The sequence below is a fragment of the Aquarana catesbeiana genome, linkage group LG05 (assembly GCF_042186555.1).
Source record: "Aquarana catesbeiana isolate 2022-GZ linkage group LG05, ASM4218655v1, whole genome shotgun sequence".
Classification (NCBI taxonomy): domain Eukaryota; kingdom Metazoa; phylum Chordata; class Amphibia; order Anura; family Ranidae; genus Aquarana; species Aquarana catesbeiana.
This window is the reverse complement of record NC_133328.1, coordinates 600,846,148-600,866,344: the sequence shown is the minus strand read 5'-3', so window position 1 is coordinate 600,866,344 and position 20,197 is coordinate 600,846,148. Positions and strand designations below refer to the sequence as shown.

General features: G+C 42.5%; 1 protein-coding gene across 1 annotated transcript in view; it reads left to right on the top strand.

The window, feature by feature from the left end:
• The window catches only part of SAMD12 (sterile alpha motif domain containing 12), a 909,099-nt gene that overhangs the window by 527,505 nt on the left and 361,397 nt on the right, over positions 1-20,197 (top strand). The gene's annotated exons all lie outside the window — the stretch shown is intronic.

Below are 20,197 nucleotides of genomic sequence, written 5' to 3'. Positions count from 1 at the left end.
AAAATTTGCAATAAGCGTATATTGATTGGTTTGCCCAAAAGTTATAGCGTCTACAAAATAGGGGATAGATTTATGGTATTTTTATTATAAATTTTTTTTTAATCAGTAATGGTGGCGATCTGCGATTTTTATCATGACTGTGACATTATGGCGGACACATCGGACACTTTTGACACTATTTTGGGACCATTGTCATTTATACAGCGATCAGTGCTATAAAAATGCACTGAATACTGTGTAAATGACACTGGCAGGGAAGGAGTTAAACACTAGGGGGCGATCAAGGGGTTAAGTGTGTCCTAGGGAGGGATTCTAACTGTGGGGGGGGGGGATTGTCTCACTAGAACATGACAGAGATCTGCGATCATGGCCAGTGAACAGAGAGAGAGAGAGACGCTTCTCTCAGGCATAGTGCTGCATGGAGATCGGGCTCAGATAGGCATTTAGCGGGGCTGAGGGGGATCCATATCAGAGAAGGCTTTTTTTTTTTACCTTTAAGTGGTTGAAATATGAACAAAGCATATCTCTCTGTAGTGTGTACTAAGAGCACTAAGTGTCATTTGTGTCTACTGCTTCCTTCCTCTGCTTCCTTCTGACAAGTTTCCCTGACACCAAGAGAAAAAAGGTGACAGGGGAGAAACCTTAAGCTGATTGTCCCTTCCCTCCAATCAATTATCAGACTTCTCCTCACAGTTCTCTGCAGAGTGTAACTTTAGCTCTTTGCCCCCTTTTTCTGACAGCTCAGACAAGCTTTATAAATTCAGAACACTGCAGATGAACAGGTACAACTTATGTAAGAGGATTTGTGTCATCTCTGTGTATCACCAGAGCCAGTCACTTTACTGTGTAAGGGTTTACAACCACTCTAATACAGAGTATTTATTAAAGTGGTTGTAAAGACAGAAGGTTTTTAATCTTAATGCATTCTTTGCATTAAGATAAAAAGCCTTCTGTGTGCAGCAGCCCCCCCCAAATACTTACCTGAGTCCATCTAGATTCTGCGATGTTGCAGCCTTGTCTCGGCTGCCCGGGACTCCCCTCCTCATTGGCTATAGGCACACAGCAATATGGCACCATTGGCTCCTGCTGCTGTCAATCAAAGTCAGTCAACCAATCTAGAGAGAAAGGGGGCGGAGCCACGGCTCCATGTCTAAATGGACACAAGGAAGCTGTGACTCATCTCAGGTGCCCCCATAGCAAGCTGCTTGCTGTGGGGGCACTCAACAGGAGGGAGGGGCCGGGAGACCCAAAGAGGGACTTGAGAAGAGGAGGATCCGGGCTGCTCCCTGCAAAACCAATGCACAGAGGAGGTAAGTATAACATGTTTGTTATTTTTAACTAAAAAAAAACGAGACTTTACAATCACTTTAAGGTAAACAACTTTCTACTTTTACAGCCACTTTGGAAAGGATTTTGGTGGGTTTTAAGGGTGAAATACACTTTACATGGCTCCTGAAGAAAGTTCGGCCAGAATGGAAGCTGGCCATCAACTAGAAGATTTTCAAATGAATGCACGTACCAAAATTCTCAATACATTCGATGACTTGACCAATTCGTTCAAAATGTTTTATGCTTTTAACACTTGGATTTGGAATGAATGGACTTTCTTATATTAAAACCACATTCACTTTTAGAAAGTCATTCAAGATTAATTTTCCGTCCTTCTTCTTCAAATGTTCACTGCAGTTGACAGCGACCGCTAATTAGACCCCACTAACAATTAGAAAAACGACAAAAAAAACATACACAATTCTACTAGTCTATGGTCAACTTTAGAAAAATCCACATACAGATCACTGACTACTCTTTAGCCCTGAACTCCCGCAGAAATGCTTCTGAAGTTGACACATGGCCAGGAAAAGTACAGGAAATTGATTTTCATTCACTTATTGAATGCCACCAGGGAATGTATCCCCAGGAACTGGAAACAAGCTAATCCTCTCACCTTAATCCGATGCTTTACCAGGGCGAGTGACATCATGTCTATGAAAACCTCACTTCTACTCTTAAAGACAAGACAGAGGAACATACAATGACCTGGTTCTACTGAGTACAATTAACACTCCACAAATATTTAAAAAATGTGTGACTTAAGCTGGCCATACACTCTTCCAACTTCTGCCAGCTCCAGATGAACTGGCGGAGATTGGCTTACTGGGTGGCCCTGTCAGCACCCTGCCAGCTCAACATCCTTCGGTGGAAATGTGTGAATCCTGGCTGCAAACTGTGTAATTCTTGTGTGAGAACATTTACTGTATATGTGTAGCACAACTTTCCCGAGAGTGCCATGGAATGACCCCAAAAGTGTTATAACAAGCTAGCAGTACTTACTCTTCTGGGTGGACCCACTCTCAGGGAAGAATCCTTGGTGTGTAGTGGACTGAATACGTTGGGTGCCAATCACTTTTTTTGTAATTTTATTGCTGAATAATTTGGGAGAAAGGGTTAGGCATACAGGGCAACCAAAAATCATGGCATCAAATCTGGCCTATACAGCTATCAGGATGCAACTCCAGTTTAGTGTAGCTTGTGTTTGCCTTTCTTTGACTTCTTGGTAATCGTTGACTCTTTAGAAGAAGGCAATCGAATCTTTGACCATGTAAGAGCAGTCCTAGTCTTTTTCTTAAAGTGGTTGTAAACCCTTTTAAAAAATTAAAAAAAAACAAAAAAAAACTGCAAGACAAAAGGCATAATGAGCTAGTATAGCATACTAACTCATTATGAATTACTTACCTGAGATCGAAGTCCCCACAGCGATCCTCGTTCGCCGCTCCGGTGGCTGACATCTCTTCGGGGGGTTACTTCCGGGTATTGTGGCTCTGGTGCTGTGATTGGCCAGAGCCGCGATGACGTCACTCCCGCGCGTATGCGCGGGAGCAGCCAGTAACGGCACAGTACAACTGAAGCAACGGAGTGTACGTGCCATTGCTTCAGTGTGCTTAAGTGCTCATGTGCCGATGACGTCGGCACATGCAAATACAGGGATATCTCCTAAACCGTGCAGGTTTAGGAGATATCCAGTGTAGCTACAGGTAAGCCTAATTATAGGCTTGCCTGTAGTATAAAGTGGTTGTAAAGGGTTTACAACCACTTTAAGTTGCAATGACTCAGTGCGGGAGATTTACTAATCCTGGAGCACTCAGTATCTGGTATAGCTGTGCATGGTAGCCAATCAGCTTCCAACTTCAGCTTGTTCAGTTAAGCTTTCACAATAAAACTTGGAAGCTGATTGATTTCTATGCAGAGCTGCACCAGATTTTGCACTGTCCAGTTTTAGTAAGGCTCCATTTACATATATGCAAATTGGATGCAGTTTGAGCCGCATCCGATTTGCATGACATGTGAATGAAAATGGCTGGCCGGAGCACATATGCGCGTTGCAGCGGCAGCGCAAATTTGCTGTGGATTTAAAAAGAGTCCTGAGTATTTTGATGCGGTTCAGTTGTGAATTCCAGGCCCATCGCCTTCTATGGGAACGCATCTGAATCACAAATCAGACCAGTTTTGAACACGAATTTGATCCCAAAAAAAACATGGCCCCCCAATTCATACCAGGCCCTGTCAGATCTGGTACGGGTTTTAAGGGGAACCCCAAGGGAAATTGTAAAAAGAAAAAAAATGGCATGGGGTTTCCCCTCAAATCCATCCTGGCTGACAGCTGATGAGTCATCCGTTGCTAAGAACGTGGCGGTCGGCTTCCCAGTCTGATCCTTAAAGTGGAGGGCCACCCAAAAAAAAAAAAATTGCACCAAAAATTGAAAAAAAAATAAAAAAGAAACCTGAAAAAAAAAAAAAATTACTTACCTGAAACCCTTGTTTTGTTGCTAGGCAGTCTTCCTAATCTGCCTCCTCCTATTCCGCGGTGTGTAATGCTCCTCGGTGAGCGGCCCCGTTGCCTTCTGGGAACTGTGTGTGTTCCCAGAAAACCACAGGGTCATTCACAGAGCGCCGCGCCACTCGCGTGTGCGCAGTAGGAAACTGGCAGTGAAGCCGCAAGGCTCCACTGCCTGTTTCCCTTACTTAGGATGGCGGTGCCGGGACCCGAGAGCCGAGGGACGGGTCGGCCTCGGGCGGCCGACATCTCGGCCACCCAGGACAGGTAAGTCTACTTATTTAAAGTCAGCAGCTACAGTGTTTGTAGCTGCTGACTTTAAAAAAATATTTATCCGGCCGGAATTTAACAACCAGCTAATGTTAAAGACGCCGGTGGCCGCCGACTCCGAAGATTCTGAACCACATCTAAAATCGCAGCTGAACCGCTAAACAGCTGCTTAGGAAATTCACAGTAAAAGCATGAGGGGGGGGGTGGAATTTGCACCGGACATGTGTGAATCTAGCCTAAATCTCCCCCATTCTGTCTCTGAGCAGTTTAGGCCTTTGACCCTTTGAGAGCAGCCATAGGTACCTTACTCTATAAGGCTGGCTTCACGTATGTAGTCTGGTGCGTTTCTGTTCACAAGTTCAAGTGAAATTCAGGTGCAAATTTTTATCCGCCTCCTCTCTGCGACGCCGGCATTGCGCGCTGTGACTGGCTGGGCAATTATCTGGGACCTGTGACGTGTCCCAAATGATTGCCGAGAGGGAGGCGGGAGAGGTGAACTTCCTTCCGGCGCCGCGGGTGAGCCAAGAGGAAGTGGGAGCTGGAACCCTCTAAAAAGTGGGTCCCCGCCCCCCCCCAAAAAAAATGACCAGCCAAATGTGGCATGTCAGGGGGTCACCTTCCCTTAAAGCGGAAGTTCCATTTTTGGGCGGAACTCCGCTTTAACAATGAATCCTTCCTGCAGTTTCCAGCAGTAGCATCTTCTACTGCTCTTTATGTGTGGCTATAGTGCAGAAGGACACTGTATTTCCCCCTCTGTCACTCGCACAGGAGCCAAAAGATCACTGCTATCACAGTAATAGCACTGACTACAACAGTGATTGTCAGCTTCCCCCAGCCAGCGCCCCCTCAGGAAGAACTGGTAATACACTAGTAGTTTTTTCAACAAACATTCCACTGTGGTTGAAATTGAACATCAATTTGACCCCACTAACAATTAGAAAATAGAATGAATGTTCTCAAATTGAACATTTTAAATGAAAATCTACATATAAAGCTGCAAGCTGAACCAATGTAAGTATATAATAAAGATCATTCATGGAGTCCAGCTTAATGCATTATGCAGGATCCCTCCATGTGGCTTTGTTGATCCTAATTATATGAAGCAAAATGATGATTGATTGACTGAAGAATGGGGACCCAGAATCCAGGCAATCAGCCCGTTTTTACATATTTCTGCAAGCTGAGCTTTGCAAACTGCTCCTTTGTCATAATGCAGCCCTATACATCTCTAGTCCTTGGAACCAAAGAATCATTTTCCATTATTACTCTCCACAAAGCAGTGACTCAATATTTGGTTCTACAAATAAAAAACTATGCAAATTAAAACCCGACGGTCTGGAGAATAAATAGAAAATATATTTAGGAATAACATTCATCTGTTGGAACACCTGTACCTGTTATATTGACTTGTGTCAATGTCCAGGGTTCTGTGCAATGGCCGATGAATTCAGAAATGAATATATTGCAGCTTACCAATCCTTAAAGGGGTTGTAAAGGTACGTGTTTTTTCACCTTAATATATCGTATGCATTAAGGTGAAAAAACACCTGGCAGTCACCGGCCCCCAGCCCCCCCTGTTTTACTTACCTGAACCCCTTTATTCAGTCGGCGGGGACGCCCTGGCTCCTTCTCCACAGGCTCCTGGGATTGGATAGATTGATAGCAGCAAAGACATTGGCTCCCGCTGCTGTCAAACAAATCCAATGACGCGGGTGCCGGGGGGGCGGAGCCGTGTCCGGCATTCTGTGTCTATAGACGCAAATGCTGGACTCGGGAGCGTGCCCGCAAGGTAACCCTCTCGGGGAAGCGCTTCCATCAGACATGGGGAGGAGCCATGGGAGCCGCCAGGGGACCCCAGAAGAGCAGGTTGGGGGCCACTCTGTGCAAAACGAGCTGCACATTGGAGGTAAGTATGACATGTTTGTTTAAAAAAAAAAATGACCCTTGCAATCACTTTAAATATGATGACTGCATTCATTTAAATTGCCCCAAACACAAACTGTGTTCAGGGGATATGCCTCTGTGCGCTTACATCGATGAATGCAAGTACTGCTGGGATTTTCATCGGTATACAGTATATGTATAGCTGCTGTGTATTTCAACTTGCCATTTACTTCTACAGGCTGCTGGCAGCTGGCTGTACGCAAGACCTGTGACATGCGGGCATCGAAACACGCCCAGTTTTTACACCATACAGCTCTAAACGCCTGTGTGCATGAGCTTAGCTCCCAACTGTCCCTGATTTAGAGCAATGTCCCTCTGTTCCTTTTTCCTCCTCATTTGTCCCTTATTTTGGTCTGATCCATATAGTTGTATATAAAATGCACTTTTTATCTTTAAAAAAGTGTTTACCAGTGCTAAACCTTTCATCCAATTTCTAAATTGCTGCATTTGTACATTTTAAAAGCCAATATAAAGGAATAGTAGTGGTAAAAAAAAAGTCCTTGTGGATTTATTAAACCTTTTTTTTGGTTAATTCTCCTTTAAGGGGGTGTGGCAGGGGGCGTGTCCTATGCCTATGTACATTTGTTAGTAGGTGTCCCTCATTCCCATCTCAAAATGTTGGGAGGTATGCATGAGCCCTTAAAATGTGATTGCAGCAGCAGGAACAAAAATAACACCCAGTGTCCCCAGGCAAAAATACACTCCCCAGCAGCAATAGAATTCCCCCTACATAAAAATTCCCCAGCAGCAGCAATAGATTCTCCAGCAGCAACAATAGCTTCCTCTAGCAGCAACAATAGATTCCTTGGAAACAACAATAGCGTCCTCCAGCATCAACAAAAGCTCCTCCCAGCAGCAACAATAAATTCCCCTTGCAGCAACAATAACTTCCTCCAACAACAATAGATTTCCTAGCAGGAACAGTAAATTCCCTAGAAGCCATAGGTGTGCGCAGCCCATTGCATTAGGGTGTGCACCCCAAAGCTCAAACACACACTACTAATCGCTCACTGTTCATTCAGAAAGGGAAGGGGTCAGTAAATTACATATTTACCGACCCCTTCCCCCATTCATCCTAAAACATCCCTGCAGCAACAGCCACCAGGAGAGGAGGGCTGCCAGCAGCGGTGTTGGAGGAAGTGGGGGGGGGGGGGGGGCTAGGGCAGTAGGGGAATCTATGCTGCACAGAGTGATTAGGGTGTGCCTGGGCACACCTGGCACACCCTGTGCGCACGCCTATGCTAGAAGCAACAATAAATTCACCAGCAGCAACAATAACTTCCTCCAGGAGCAAGAATAGCTTTCCCCAGCAGCAACGATTGAACCCCCAACTTCAACAATAGATTTTTATTCTCTATGCAGTATAAACAATCTTGGTGGGCTCTCATTCAACTGTGGGTAGGGACTGGGTAGAAAATAATATGTCAATTAAAATAACCACAAAACAGTGCACTCAGTGCAATAACCACAAAACAGTGGACTCAGAGTTACCAACAACATGTGGAAGAAAAGTTCTTCAAGAAACGGGACTTTAAAGGACCATGAACACTCATAGAAAAATGTTTAGTAAAAAGTACAGTTTTTATTAATTAACATCATATCAAAAAGGAAGCTAAAAACACATAATGACATTAAAATATACATGAAGTTGCAGCATAAAAAGATGGGAGAAGCCCAAACCAACTGCCAACCAGACAGATGAAATCCCACTCGTTTCGACATGTGAAGTGAGGGTCTTCTTCATGGAAAATAGAGAGAGGGCTGAAAGGCTTCCATAAAAATACGAACAATCTATGAGGTTGATACAAAATATAATGATTATATAAATAATGTCATACAAATATATACAACAGTTCAATCATTATAAATCCATATATATTAATATCAAAAACTGACCTCATGTGTTAGCAACAATAGATCCTCCAGCAGCAACAATAGCTTCTTCCAGCAGCAAAGATGGACCTCCAGCAGCAACAATAGCTTCCTCCAGCAGCAACAGTAGCTTCCTCCAGAAACCATAGATTTCCTAGCAGCAACAATAGCTTCCTTCTGCAGCAAAATTAGAACCACCCAGCAGAAACAATAAATTCCTCCTCCTAACAGTCATGGTGGTCTTTAATTCAACTGGGGGTAGAGACTGGGTGGCAAATAATATGTCAATTAAAATAACCAAAAATAGTGCACTCATAGTTAGCCAGGAGAGAAGTCAAGACACCAGGAGTGGGTAGCAGCACCAAAGCTCAGCTCTCTGTCTCTCACAGTTGTTGCTCCACAGCCTTCAAACGTGAGGCAGCTTCACAATTCTTTACAAGGATAAGTGAAGGTCACTCTGCTGGGAATTATCTCAAGGCTGCTGGAGCCACCGGGCAGGAACTACAGAGGTAGTATCGACAAATGCACCCACCTGCCTACTCCCCAGAATGGACCAAATAAAAAATAGTCCCAGCAGGGTTGTGCAAGTTTGTCACCTGAAAAAAGACCTGGATAATACACTTACTTCTCCGGTTGGCCCATCTGCTGTTTACTCTCAATTGAAGAGCTTGACTTTTGAAATGACGTAAACATGTTAAAGCTTATATCTGAGTTTAGCGGTTTGGTTTACGTATATTTAAACTAAACAAGAGATATAAATCTAAGAACTTTTTTTTTTATAAATGCTGGCAGGCCATCTTTTTGGTCATAAAAAAAATTGGGATGGCATGCATTAAATACCATTATTTAGTCCCCCTTCAGCACTGTCAGCTTGTTGTATGCAGATGACCCCCGCTGAGTTCAAACGACGCCGAGTGGAAAACAGTAAACAAACTAAAGTCTGTCTTCAGTGGATTATCCACAATTCAATTTACCATAAAATACAGAAAGGAAATGACTACATATTCTAAACAGAAATGATAGCTTCATGCTTCACCTCAATAAGAAGCGTGTTTGGTAATCGCATTATGGAGAATATGACTCAGAATAGCTGGGATATTTTGTAGAGTGTAATATAAAATGGATTACGGCTGGTGCGGGTTCCTCAGTGGGCCCCGTCTTGCAGGTACATTGCGCAAATCTCTCTACCTATTTCCTTGCCTGGGTTTCGTCAAATTTTCTAAATGGAAGGGAAGATAAACGACAATAGGTGAAGCTTATATTCTGCAGCTGCGACTTTTCCCGAGACGACCGAGGAAGGCTGCGCATACGGCTGGATCTGTACCAGCTTATTTCATAAGTTGTGGAGACGTAAACAAAATGTTGTCGCTCTTTTTCCCTGTTTGTTGGTTTTGTTTTCTGGGGAGATAAACGTCTCATAACAGTGCTTGGATAAACAGGTAGGCCAGCTATGTAAAGTGAGGTAATGATTATTATTATTATTATTATACAGGATTTATATAGCGCCAACAGTTTACGCAGCGCTTTACAACATTAGGGCAGACAGTACAAGTACAATACAATTCAATACAGGAGGAATCAGAGGGCCCTGCTCGTTAGAGCTTACAATCTAGGAGGGAGGGTCAAGTTATACAAAAGGGTAATAGCTGTGGGGGATGAGCTAATGGAGAAAATAGTGCAGTTGTTAGATGCAGGCAGGATAGGCTTCTCTGAAGAGGAAAGTTTTCAGGGATCGCCTAAAAGTGGATAAATTTGGAGACAGTCTGACAGATTGGGGTAGGGAATTCCAGAGGATGGGCGAGGCTCGAGAGAAGTCCTGGAGGCGGATATGGGAGGAAGTGATGAGGGAGCTAGAGAGCAGGAGGTCCTGGGAGGAACGGAGAGGGCAATTAGGTTGGTATTTTGAGACTAGGCTAGTTATGTAGCTGGGGGCAGAGTTGTGGATGTCTTTGTAACTTATTGTTAGTATTTTGAATTTAATTTGTTGGGTGAGTGGTAGCCAATGGAGGGATTGGCAGAGAGGGGTAGCAGACACTGAGCGGTTTGTAAGGTGGATGAGTCTGGCAGCAGCATTCATGATGGACTGAAGGGGGGATAGTCTGTTTAAAGGTAAGCCAATGAGGAGTGAGTTGCAGTAGTTGAGACGAGAGATAACCAGGGAGTGAATCAGGAGCTTTGTGGTTTCATTGGTTAGAAAGGGACGTAGTTTAGAGATGTTGCAGAGGTTGACGCGGCAAGCTTTGGAAAGTGATTGGATGTGGGGCCGAAAGGAGAGTTCAGAATCTAGGATAACACCTAGTACCCTGACATGTGGGGACGGGTGGATGGTTGTGCCATTGCTCTTGACAGACAAGTCAGGGGAAGAGGCACGTGGGGGAGGAAATATTATAAGCTCGGTTTTGGACAAGTTGAGTTTGAGGAAGTGGTGTGACATCCATACAGATAGGTCGGTTAGTAAGTTAGTGATGTGTGAGGAGACTGATGGAGTGAGTTGAGGGGTGGAGAGATAGATTTGTGTGTCGTCAGCGTAGAAATGATATTGAAAGCCTTGAGAGGCTATCAGCTGACCCAGGGAAGAGGTGTAGATTGAAAATAAAAGAGGTCCAGGAACAGAACCTTGGACAGAACCTTGGGGGACCCCAACAGAGAAGGGAAGAGGAGTGGAGGAAGTAGAATTGTAAGTAACACTTGGGATAGGTAGGATGAGAGCCACTGAAGAGCACAGTCACGGAGACCGAGGGAGTAAAGTTTTTTGAGGAGGAGGGGGTGGTCAACCGTGTCAAAGGCAGCTGAAAGATCCAGAAGTAGGAGTACAGAATAGTGTCCGTTGGTTTTTGCAGTTAGTAGGTCATTTGTGAGTTTTAAAAGAGCAGTTTCTGTGGAGTGTTGAGGGTGAAATCTAGACTGAAGGGGATCAAATAGGTTGTTTTTAATGAGGTGGTCACTCAGTTGGTTGTAAAACAGGCGTTCAAGGAGTTTAGAGGAAAAGGGGAGCAAGGAGATAGGGCATAGGTTGTTAAGATTGGTAGGGTCCAAGGACGGCTTTTTAAGTATGGGGGTGACCAGTGCATGTTTTAGAGCATTGGGGAAGATGCCAGAGGTGAGGGAGAGATTGAAGATGTGGGTTAGAGAGTGTAGGATGGAGTCAGAGGGCGACCGTAGCATATGAGAGGGAATAGGGTCCAGGGGACAGGTGGTTAGGTGGGCGATAGAAAGGAGTTTAGCAACTGATGAGCTATGATGATCTGATGAACTGATCAACTAATGATGAGCTATGTGGCTCTTTTAAATCTAGACATAAAAATAACATTTAAAGTGAACTTATATTCAAAAAGTTTAGAGTAAATATTAAACGGTTAAAGAGGAAATTTACTCCCTCCCTGTTTTTTTTTAATACCCTCTTAATTATTAAGCTGGGTTGTATGCAGGTTCAGTCTACTTTCTCTACTGTAGGTGGCACTCAACCGCAGTGGCATTGCAGCGGGAACAAGTCAAGAGGAATGTAGTTCCTCTATGGTTTCCAGCTATCTGATTGGATACTGCTGTTCCATGTGACTCGAGCAGTCATCTTGGGTAAGCCAGAGCCTATTTGAAGCTATGGCTCCCAGGCTTGGCATGCATTTCACCTGTAGGTAGTGTAGGGACAGGTCATCGATTTGAGAGGGACAGTAATTAGTGTCAGGGAGAGGTTCCAGACGAGTAGGGAAAGGATAGGGACACTCCATTCTTCTTGGAACCTCCCCATTTGGGCTTGGACTGGCCAGACTGCATTCTGCCCCTCAAGACAGACGCAGTCGGCTCATCTGTGACCTTCTCTGCTACACATTGCTGATATTGCTATGAGTGTTCCCGGTCGGGTGCCTTCCCACCGGGCTGTTGTGCGTTACTGCATTAATACAAGTTCTGTTCTCTGCAATCAGGCTGTATGTGTTTAATGCCGCTGCACCTCGCTGCACCTCCCCACAGGGCTATCTTCACACACCTAGTGAATTCAACGTTGGTCTGCTGGAATTTGCACAGCCGGGTTCAGCATCTCCATCTTTGCTTTTGCATGTCATCGGAGGCTGGCTGTCTTTTACTGGTTTAAACAGCTGGCGTTTAAACCTGATGACATACACCAGCTCTGCCCTCCTTCACCCATGGTTTTGCAGGTGATAACTCCTGGGTTTATGTGATATGCATATCCTAGGAAGCTTATAGAATCAGTAGCCCAGTAGAAGTGAACAGTAGTGTGGTTTGCTGGACTGGGGGTAGGTTAAGTAATACAGGTATGGATGGTTTTAGCTATGTATCTACGTCGAAATTGTCATAAATATTGCAGTGAGGACTATGGTATCTCTTCTTTTTTTTCAAGTCATGCTGTGTATAAGTAGTTGGCCATTTTAACTCTTGTGGGTTCACATGCTGTGTATAGGGAGGAATTGGAGATTTTAACCTTTTTTGTACCCATTGAGTGTTTATAGACCTCCTATAATTTAAGAGTTCTACACTCATAGGTGAGCAGATTTGGTGCACTGTGTGGAAAGTGTGCACACACTATTATTGTTTGTTCATGGAAAAAGCGCTGTAAAGATCACCTGGAATATTTGTAGAAGAAGATTGTGGAGGATCGTGGGGTCTTACACCGTTTTCACTGTTAGGATTACATTTTTTCTGATGTTACCTGTGAGTGGTTTATTTGTTTGGAGATGTTTTTATTAATATTGCAGTGAGCAGTATGGTATCTCTTCTTTTCTTCTGTGTCACACTATGCATAAGGAGGAGTTGGCAATTCTAATCCTTCTATGTCCATACGCTGTGTATGAGGAGGAGCTAGAGAGTTTAACCTTTTTCCATCAATGACTTATAGACCTCCTGTAACTTAAGAGGCCTATGTTCAAAGATAAGCAGGTTTGGAGCACGGGGTAGAAAGGGTACACATTTCTGCAGTTGTCTGAGGATGGGAAGAGCACTGTGAAGATTAACCGGGAGTGTTTATGCACTTAAAGGGGTTGTAAACCCTCAAGGTTTTTTACCTTAAGGCTGAGTTCACACTGGCATTAAGACCAGGCGTTTGATAGGCGTTAAAAATGCCCCTCAAATGCCTATGCATAATATATAATAGACAGCACATTGTGCTGTTCACACTATGCATTAGCATCGCTTCGCTTCAAAATTGAAGCCTCATGTCAAGTCAGGAGGCGTTTGAAGCCTTTCAATGCCTCTCATTCAAGTATATGGTATAGCTCCACAAACACTCTGGCAGGCTTTTTCGGCTTGGTTTTGGTGCAGTTGTGGCACGTTAAAATTTGTTTATTTATGTCACTTTCCATTGTGGAGCAGTTTTAATGCTCCTCAAATGCTACGAAACCACACATAGGGCGTTTAGGGAGCGTTTTTAATGCTTGTAAAACACCCCATTCTAAAGCTCATTGACGCCTGTCTGACGCGCATACTAATGCCATACAAACGCTATAGAAGCGCTTGTTGAGTGTCAGAAATTGAATCAAGTGTGAACAAGCCCTTAATGCATTCTATGCATTAAGGTGAAAAACCTCCTGTCATGCAGCAGCCCCCCCTACCCCCCCCAGCCCACCTTTTACTTACCTGAGCCCCGTAATTCCTGCGGCGGGAATGAGCACACCAGCTCCGGCTGGTGTCTCCTGTCCTGATTGGATAGATAAGTAGGAGCGCAGCCATTGACTCCCGCTGCTATCAATCAAATCCAATGATGCAGGCGCCGGGGCGGAGTCCTGCTGTCTATGTCAATAGATGCAGCAGCAGGACTCGGGAGCGCGCCCGCACGGGTGTCCCGGAAGAGAGTGCTTCTCCGGCGGGCACTCGAGAAGAGGAGGAGCCACAGAGGGACCCCAGAAGAGGAGGATCGGGGGCCACAACTGCACAGAGAAGGTATGTATGACATGTTTGTTATAAAAAAAAAGAGGGTTTAGTAACCCTTTAAGGACACTTTGATATACATTTCATTGTTTCTATATTTTCATGTAATTGCAATACTTTTATTCCCAGAATTAATTTTTAAAATCGGATCTATTTTTACTGTAACAAATTAGGTGATAATTGTGCTGTGCCACTCATTCTGTATTGGAGTACTCACCACTTTCGGCTGGCCAGTTTATTGGCGTCATCAATCCTAGTTGAGTAACGTAAGTAAATCCAATTCTTTAGAATGATAAGTTTTCATTTTCTTCTAACGAGCGCCAAATGAGTTTTGACAAACATTTCTATCTTTTTTTCTTTGTGCAAACAAACATTTAGCAATTTACTTGTTGACAGGAAGATTAAATTATTGACTAGGTGCGTTACAAGCTATCTCTGAAGCATTTTGCAGACTTTTGTTCTTCAAATCTCTGCTGATCTTTTCAATAGTTTGACTTCAATAAGCTCAGACATGCCTTGTAATAATTTGTAGTTCTATGAGTGTGTGTCTGCCAGAAGGATGCATTTAATATGTCTGCCACTGTTTTGCAGAATGGAGTGCATCTTGCTGTATCCTCATTATAACTGAGCCCCACTTCCAAGGTTTGCTTCCTTCCTGCATGTGAAAAGGAAGAGAAGTTTGAACAAAGCAGAGTCTCTTCTGCCTTAAAGTGTAAGCTCACCTTTTTCACAAAAAATGAAAAGGGGAATTAGCACCATACACCTTCCCCACCCTCTATTCCCCACTGTACTCACCTCCATATGTCATTAGTTCCCACTGCCCATGGAGATTTGAAAGTTGTGGTATCCTTCCCCTTCTCTCATTAGGAAGCCAGCACGCGATCAATCAGAATTACTCTGATTTGTCTTGGAAGAAGACCAAGGCTTTCAATCCCTAGAGCCCTGCATCGTCTGAGTTGACAGTGAAGCTAATCATACACAGAGGTAAGTACTGGAGTGATATGGGAGGGGGGGGGGTGTATAGTGTTAGTTCACCTTTTAATTTTTCACAAATATGAATAAATAGGGTGGCTGCAATAGTTTTTTTGTCTTTTTTCCCCTTTATATTCTAAATCTGTATGGAAACTGCAAATTCACCTGGTGATCCTGCCAGTAACACACTTCCTGTCCTAGGGTGACAACGCTTGCTCACTGTACTGTATCTATAGAGCAGCAGCCCTGTCACCGTAGGGCAGGGAGTCTGTAAGGAATACAGAACACCCCTCACTCTCCTCTTCTCCATACCATAGGGCAGTGATGGTGAACCTTGGCACCCCAGATGTTTTGGAACTACGTTTCCCATGATGCTCAACAGCACTGCAGAGAGCATGAGCATCATGGGAAATGTAGTTTCAAAACATCTGGGGTGCCAAGATTTGCCATCACTGCCATACGGGGAGACCCTTCTCTGCTTTTATGCATCACTCTACAGAGGCCTTTCTCAACCTTTTTTTACCCCAAAGGAACCCTTGAAAAAACAATTGCAGTCTCAGAGAACCCCTACTAAAAATAAATTCATTGGGAGTCAGTGGGTGGAAAGCATGACCCTTAAATTGGTGGCCAGTGGGAAGCATTACTTCCTGACAGTGATGGTCAGAATGCCACCCTTATAGAAACCATTGGTGTCATGCCGGCGGACCTGCTATTTGGCATTGGCCCTGTAACTATTCAAGTACCACCGGTTGGGAGGTCTATCAGCCAAAGCTCAAGGAACCCCTGATAACCTCTGAAGGAACCCTTGTTGATCCTGGCTGCTCTACAGTGATTCCAACCTACCTGCACATTAATGGCTACATATAAATCCCAACACCAGCTCAGTTTTTACAGTGTTGGACAGAGCATGGAAAGGTTAGATCCTCTGAAAGGTTTTTACTTCTTGCCCATTTGGGAGATTATAAAAATATGTTGCCTGTCTACACACTGCCTCGGCATATAGTGAGCTCTTCTTAGTAACAAAAATGGCTCCAGCTTGATCTCCTACCCATGGGAGAACCCCCTTCAACATGCTTAACCTAGTAGGGGCCCTACGGTTATGCCCCTACTGGGCAAAACATAGAGGGGGTTCTCCCATAGGACAGAGACCAAGCTGAAGCAATTTTTTATTAAGAAGAATTCGCTATATGCCAAGGCAGTGTGCAGATGGACATTTTTCTAGTTCTCAGTGTGTTTGATGAGCCAATATTCAACCCTATCAGCACCTGCAAACACTGTGGCAAGTCAGCCGGGATAACAGATTGGGGCATCTGAGGGGTCAGGGGCCTTCCCTGATCAGAAGGCCCTAATCCTTTCTGATCAGGGAATTATGGAAATCTCTCCAGTTGAGACAGAGACTGTAACATAAAACCCTTTGAGTAAAATAAGGAAGGGTTAGAGTCTCTGGTAGGTTATCATTACTCAAAAGTATCATAATAATAAGACAGCACATGTAATTTGTATCCCAATAATAAATATGCAATTAGTGCCAAATAAAACAATAAGCTAATGAGTCCATGTAATAGTTATTTTTGTGCTTACATTTCCAAATCACAAGTGCTCTTGATTACATTGTGCATGATCCACTCCACCGTACTGTTAAACCAACACCGCACTTACCAGACTATAGTGTTGGTGGAACAAGAAAGTCAAGTGTGCATGTATACACTGGATGCACCATGCACTTGATCTGAACAGACTCTTGTAAGCCAAATACACCATACCTTGGATATTCCACTGATATTAGTAAAACTTCAATATCCCTTTAAATTCTCTCAAAGGCACCAAGTACTTGTGGCAGGACCATCAAAAAGAGAAGGGAAAGCCTCTCATAGTGTAATATGTTTATTCAACCTCACATAGTAAGAAGTTTTACACTTACAATCAATCAGGGTAATAACTGATTGATTAGCCAAATTGATTAGTAGCCAAAGTAAAGCAGAAACTGCCAAGGTATGAACCAGTGTGTGTTCCAAAATTGCAGAGGTAGCGTAACCAGAAATCCCTACCTACGCATTTCATCATTCATGTGTGACATCCTGAGTTTATATTTTTGTATCACTGAGACATCCAGTTCCCTAATTTCTTGACTTACTGTCATTTTTTTATTTTTTCATTACAAACTTTTTATTAAAGAGGTATTGTCATTGCACATGAATCACATGAATAAACATTAATTACATATGAAATACAAGTATATATAAAACTTTAAAAAGGAAGAACCTTCGTAAACAGGTTACATTTAAAAAATACATTAAAGTCTTCATGTATGTATGCAGGACATTCTTTGTTAATTGCATGTTTTAACAAAACAAAAACTGAATAATAATGGAATTACAAAAATTAATTGTACAAAAGAAAAATAGATGCAAAATTTAAGAAAAAGAAAAAAGAAAATAATAAAATAAAGATGGAATAACAAGAGTAAGGGTTAGGGTAATGTGAAATTATATATATATATATATATATATATATATATATATATATATATATATATATATATATATATATATATATATTTAAAGAAGTTTTATATATAAACCATGGATCCCATTTTTTATCAAAGTTTCTTAGTGTTATTAATTGAATGATAAATGTTTGTCAAGATTTGTGGAAACGGGACTGAGGTTTCCTTCCATTGTAAAGCTATTGTCCAGTGTGTGCCCACACATATTGTGTGGATAAGTTGTGTAAGGGGTGGTTGTGGACTGTCATTTTGTATGCTAATTTAAACTGAATGTTCTGATTGGCTTTCATATCCTATAGTAATGAAGCTAACACATAACTTTTGCGAAAATTAACAATAATTCTTGGCAATTCTTAATGTTCTGTATGGTGGTAAAGTGGTCATTAAAAAGGTTGAGCATTCTGTATTGTTACTGCCAGAAAAAAAAAAGTTGAAAAATTTGCAATGTGGCATCTCTGCTGCTAATTGGCACAGATTTTGGGGTCTTATCTGATTGGATGTCTGATTTGAAGAGCACATTCTGCTATAATTTAGGACACGGGCAGAATCACATTATTTAAACCATAACTTCCTGAACACGGATTGAACAGGAAAATGTAAATCAGTCGTTAAGAGCCGTCTGACTGTTCCATTTATTTCTGTTATATATTTTCACAAGAAATAGCTAGAGGCGAAGACTTAGCAGCTGATATTATTAACCTCTGCCTCCCACCGCCTGGAACGGAATGGAAATAGACAATAACACCAAACTCCAACCTACAGCCGAGCTCCCATTAGAAGATGCTGCTATGAGAAATAACTGTAATTGTGACCTTTTTGCCTTAAAATGAAATAACAGTCTGTTTTGAATGATTGCGCCCAGGAAGTTTTCATTATGGGTTTGGGACGGGATATTTTTACAATATTAACCTGGATGTTTCTGATCATTTATTTTTCAATAATTCAGCAGCTTGCCTTAACAAGCATACATTTTATTTTGCAATGCCCGGTTCCACAGTAATCCTATTAGTGGAGAAGTAAAATTGAAAAAAATCGCCTAACCTCATAACCTAAGTAGTAATGCTACCTAGTTAGTGTACTTAGGGAAGAACTCCAGCCAAAAAATATAAATAAATAAAAAAGTAATTGCCCATTAGAAGGTAAAATAAAAAATAAAAAAAACAACAGGAAGTGATCTGAGTGGCTCTAGAATATCATGCACTTCATCCCGATTGTTGAGAATAATGAAAGAGGAGGATTGGGATTATTGCGGTGCTTGAAATAATTGTTACATATGAAAGTTATATAAAATAGTTTCTTTATTAGTACAAAAAAAGTGAGAAGAACAAAGGGTTCAATTAAAAATAGTTATAGAGCAGATACACATTGCATATAGTGGGTCGCTAGTGTCCCAATAGAAAGAAGGTGGTCACAAGTAGATGTTGTATCCCTACATGTTTCGCCAGTGATGGCTTCCTCAGGGGATTGTTTGGGACCACCACAAATAGCCCAGCTCTAGCACAAAGTACAAAGCAAAATATCAGTTGATTATACAAATAATAAACATACACACGTGTAAAAATTCAAAAGGACACAAAACATTTGTCATGGCTTCAAGAAAACACAGTACCTACCTCCGCCAATCCCAAACCAGGAAATTGACAAATTGGGGGGGGGGGGACCCTCGGAGGGGGTAAGGTGTAAAGATGCCCCAGCCCGGGATAGTGCGAAGGAGCCCATGCACAGCCACAGGAGGTAGATAAAGACCCAGCTAAAAATTAATATACATAAATATTGGACTAAGACCAAAGGTCCAATATACAGGCAACCAGTGAAGCCCAAGAGATATTCATTGTGCTCAATATTATAGAACAAATCGGTTCAGGGGCGCCAGTGTGGTGTTACAGTATGGAAAAGAGACCAAGAATTGTCCCAAGATTTCAACACAGAACTTTTATCCACTGAAATACAAGGATAATGCCCAATATTAGGGAAAGGGTATATACAATACAGAAAAGTGTCAAAATATAATTAACCAAATAAGATTGTTGATCCAGAAATGGAAAAAAGCAATAGGATACCAAAACTGAATGTATCTATAGACACATGAATTAGAGGCAAAATATGGCACATAGCTCAACGTAAATAAAAATTTACAAATCTCCAAATTACTTAAATTAAAAGACCCAGCTCGTACCCATAAGATACTGCAGGGGCCATGGAAAAAAAGTCATAATCAGAAGCCAATTGGCAAACAAGTAAAGGAACGCTTCAATGAATCAGTAGGGTCCAAAAGTCCATAGAGCAAAGGACTTGGAGTGAGAGAGGAGTGTCCTGATGATCAGTGCAGACCCAACAGTGCCCATCAGTGCTGAAAATCAGTGCCCATCAGTGATGCCTGTCAGGGCCCATCATTGATGCCTATCAGTGCCACCTATCAGTGCTTATCAGTGCCACATATCGGTGCAGCCTCATCAGTGCCTCCTCATCAATGCCCATCAATGCTGCCTCATCAGTGCCGCCTCAGTGCCCACTAGTGAAGCCTATCAGTGCCCATTAGTGCAGCCTATCAGTGCCCATTAGTGCAGCCTATCAGTGCCCATCAGGGCAGCCTATCATTGCCCAATCAGTGCTGCCTATCAGCGCACATCAGTGAAGGAAAAGAATTACTTATTTAGAAAATTTTATAACAGAAACTAAGAAAAACTTTTTTTTTCAAAATTTTCGGTCTTTTATCATCTGTTTAGCAAAAAATACAAAAAAAAAACCAGTGGTGATTAAATACCCTCAAAAGAAAACGCTATCTGTTTTAAAAAAATGATAAAAATGTAATTTGGGCACAGTGTTGCATGATCGCACAATTGTCATTCAAAGTGCGACAGTGCTGAAATCTGAAAATTTTCCTGGACAGGAAAGGGGTGAAAGTGGCCAGGAAGCAAGTGGTA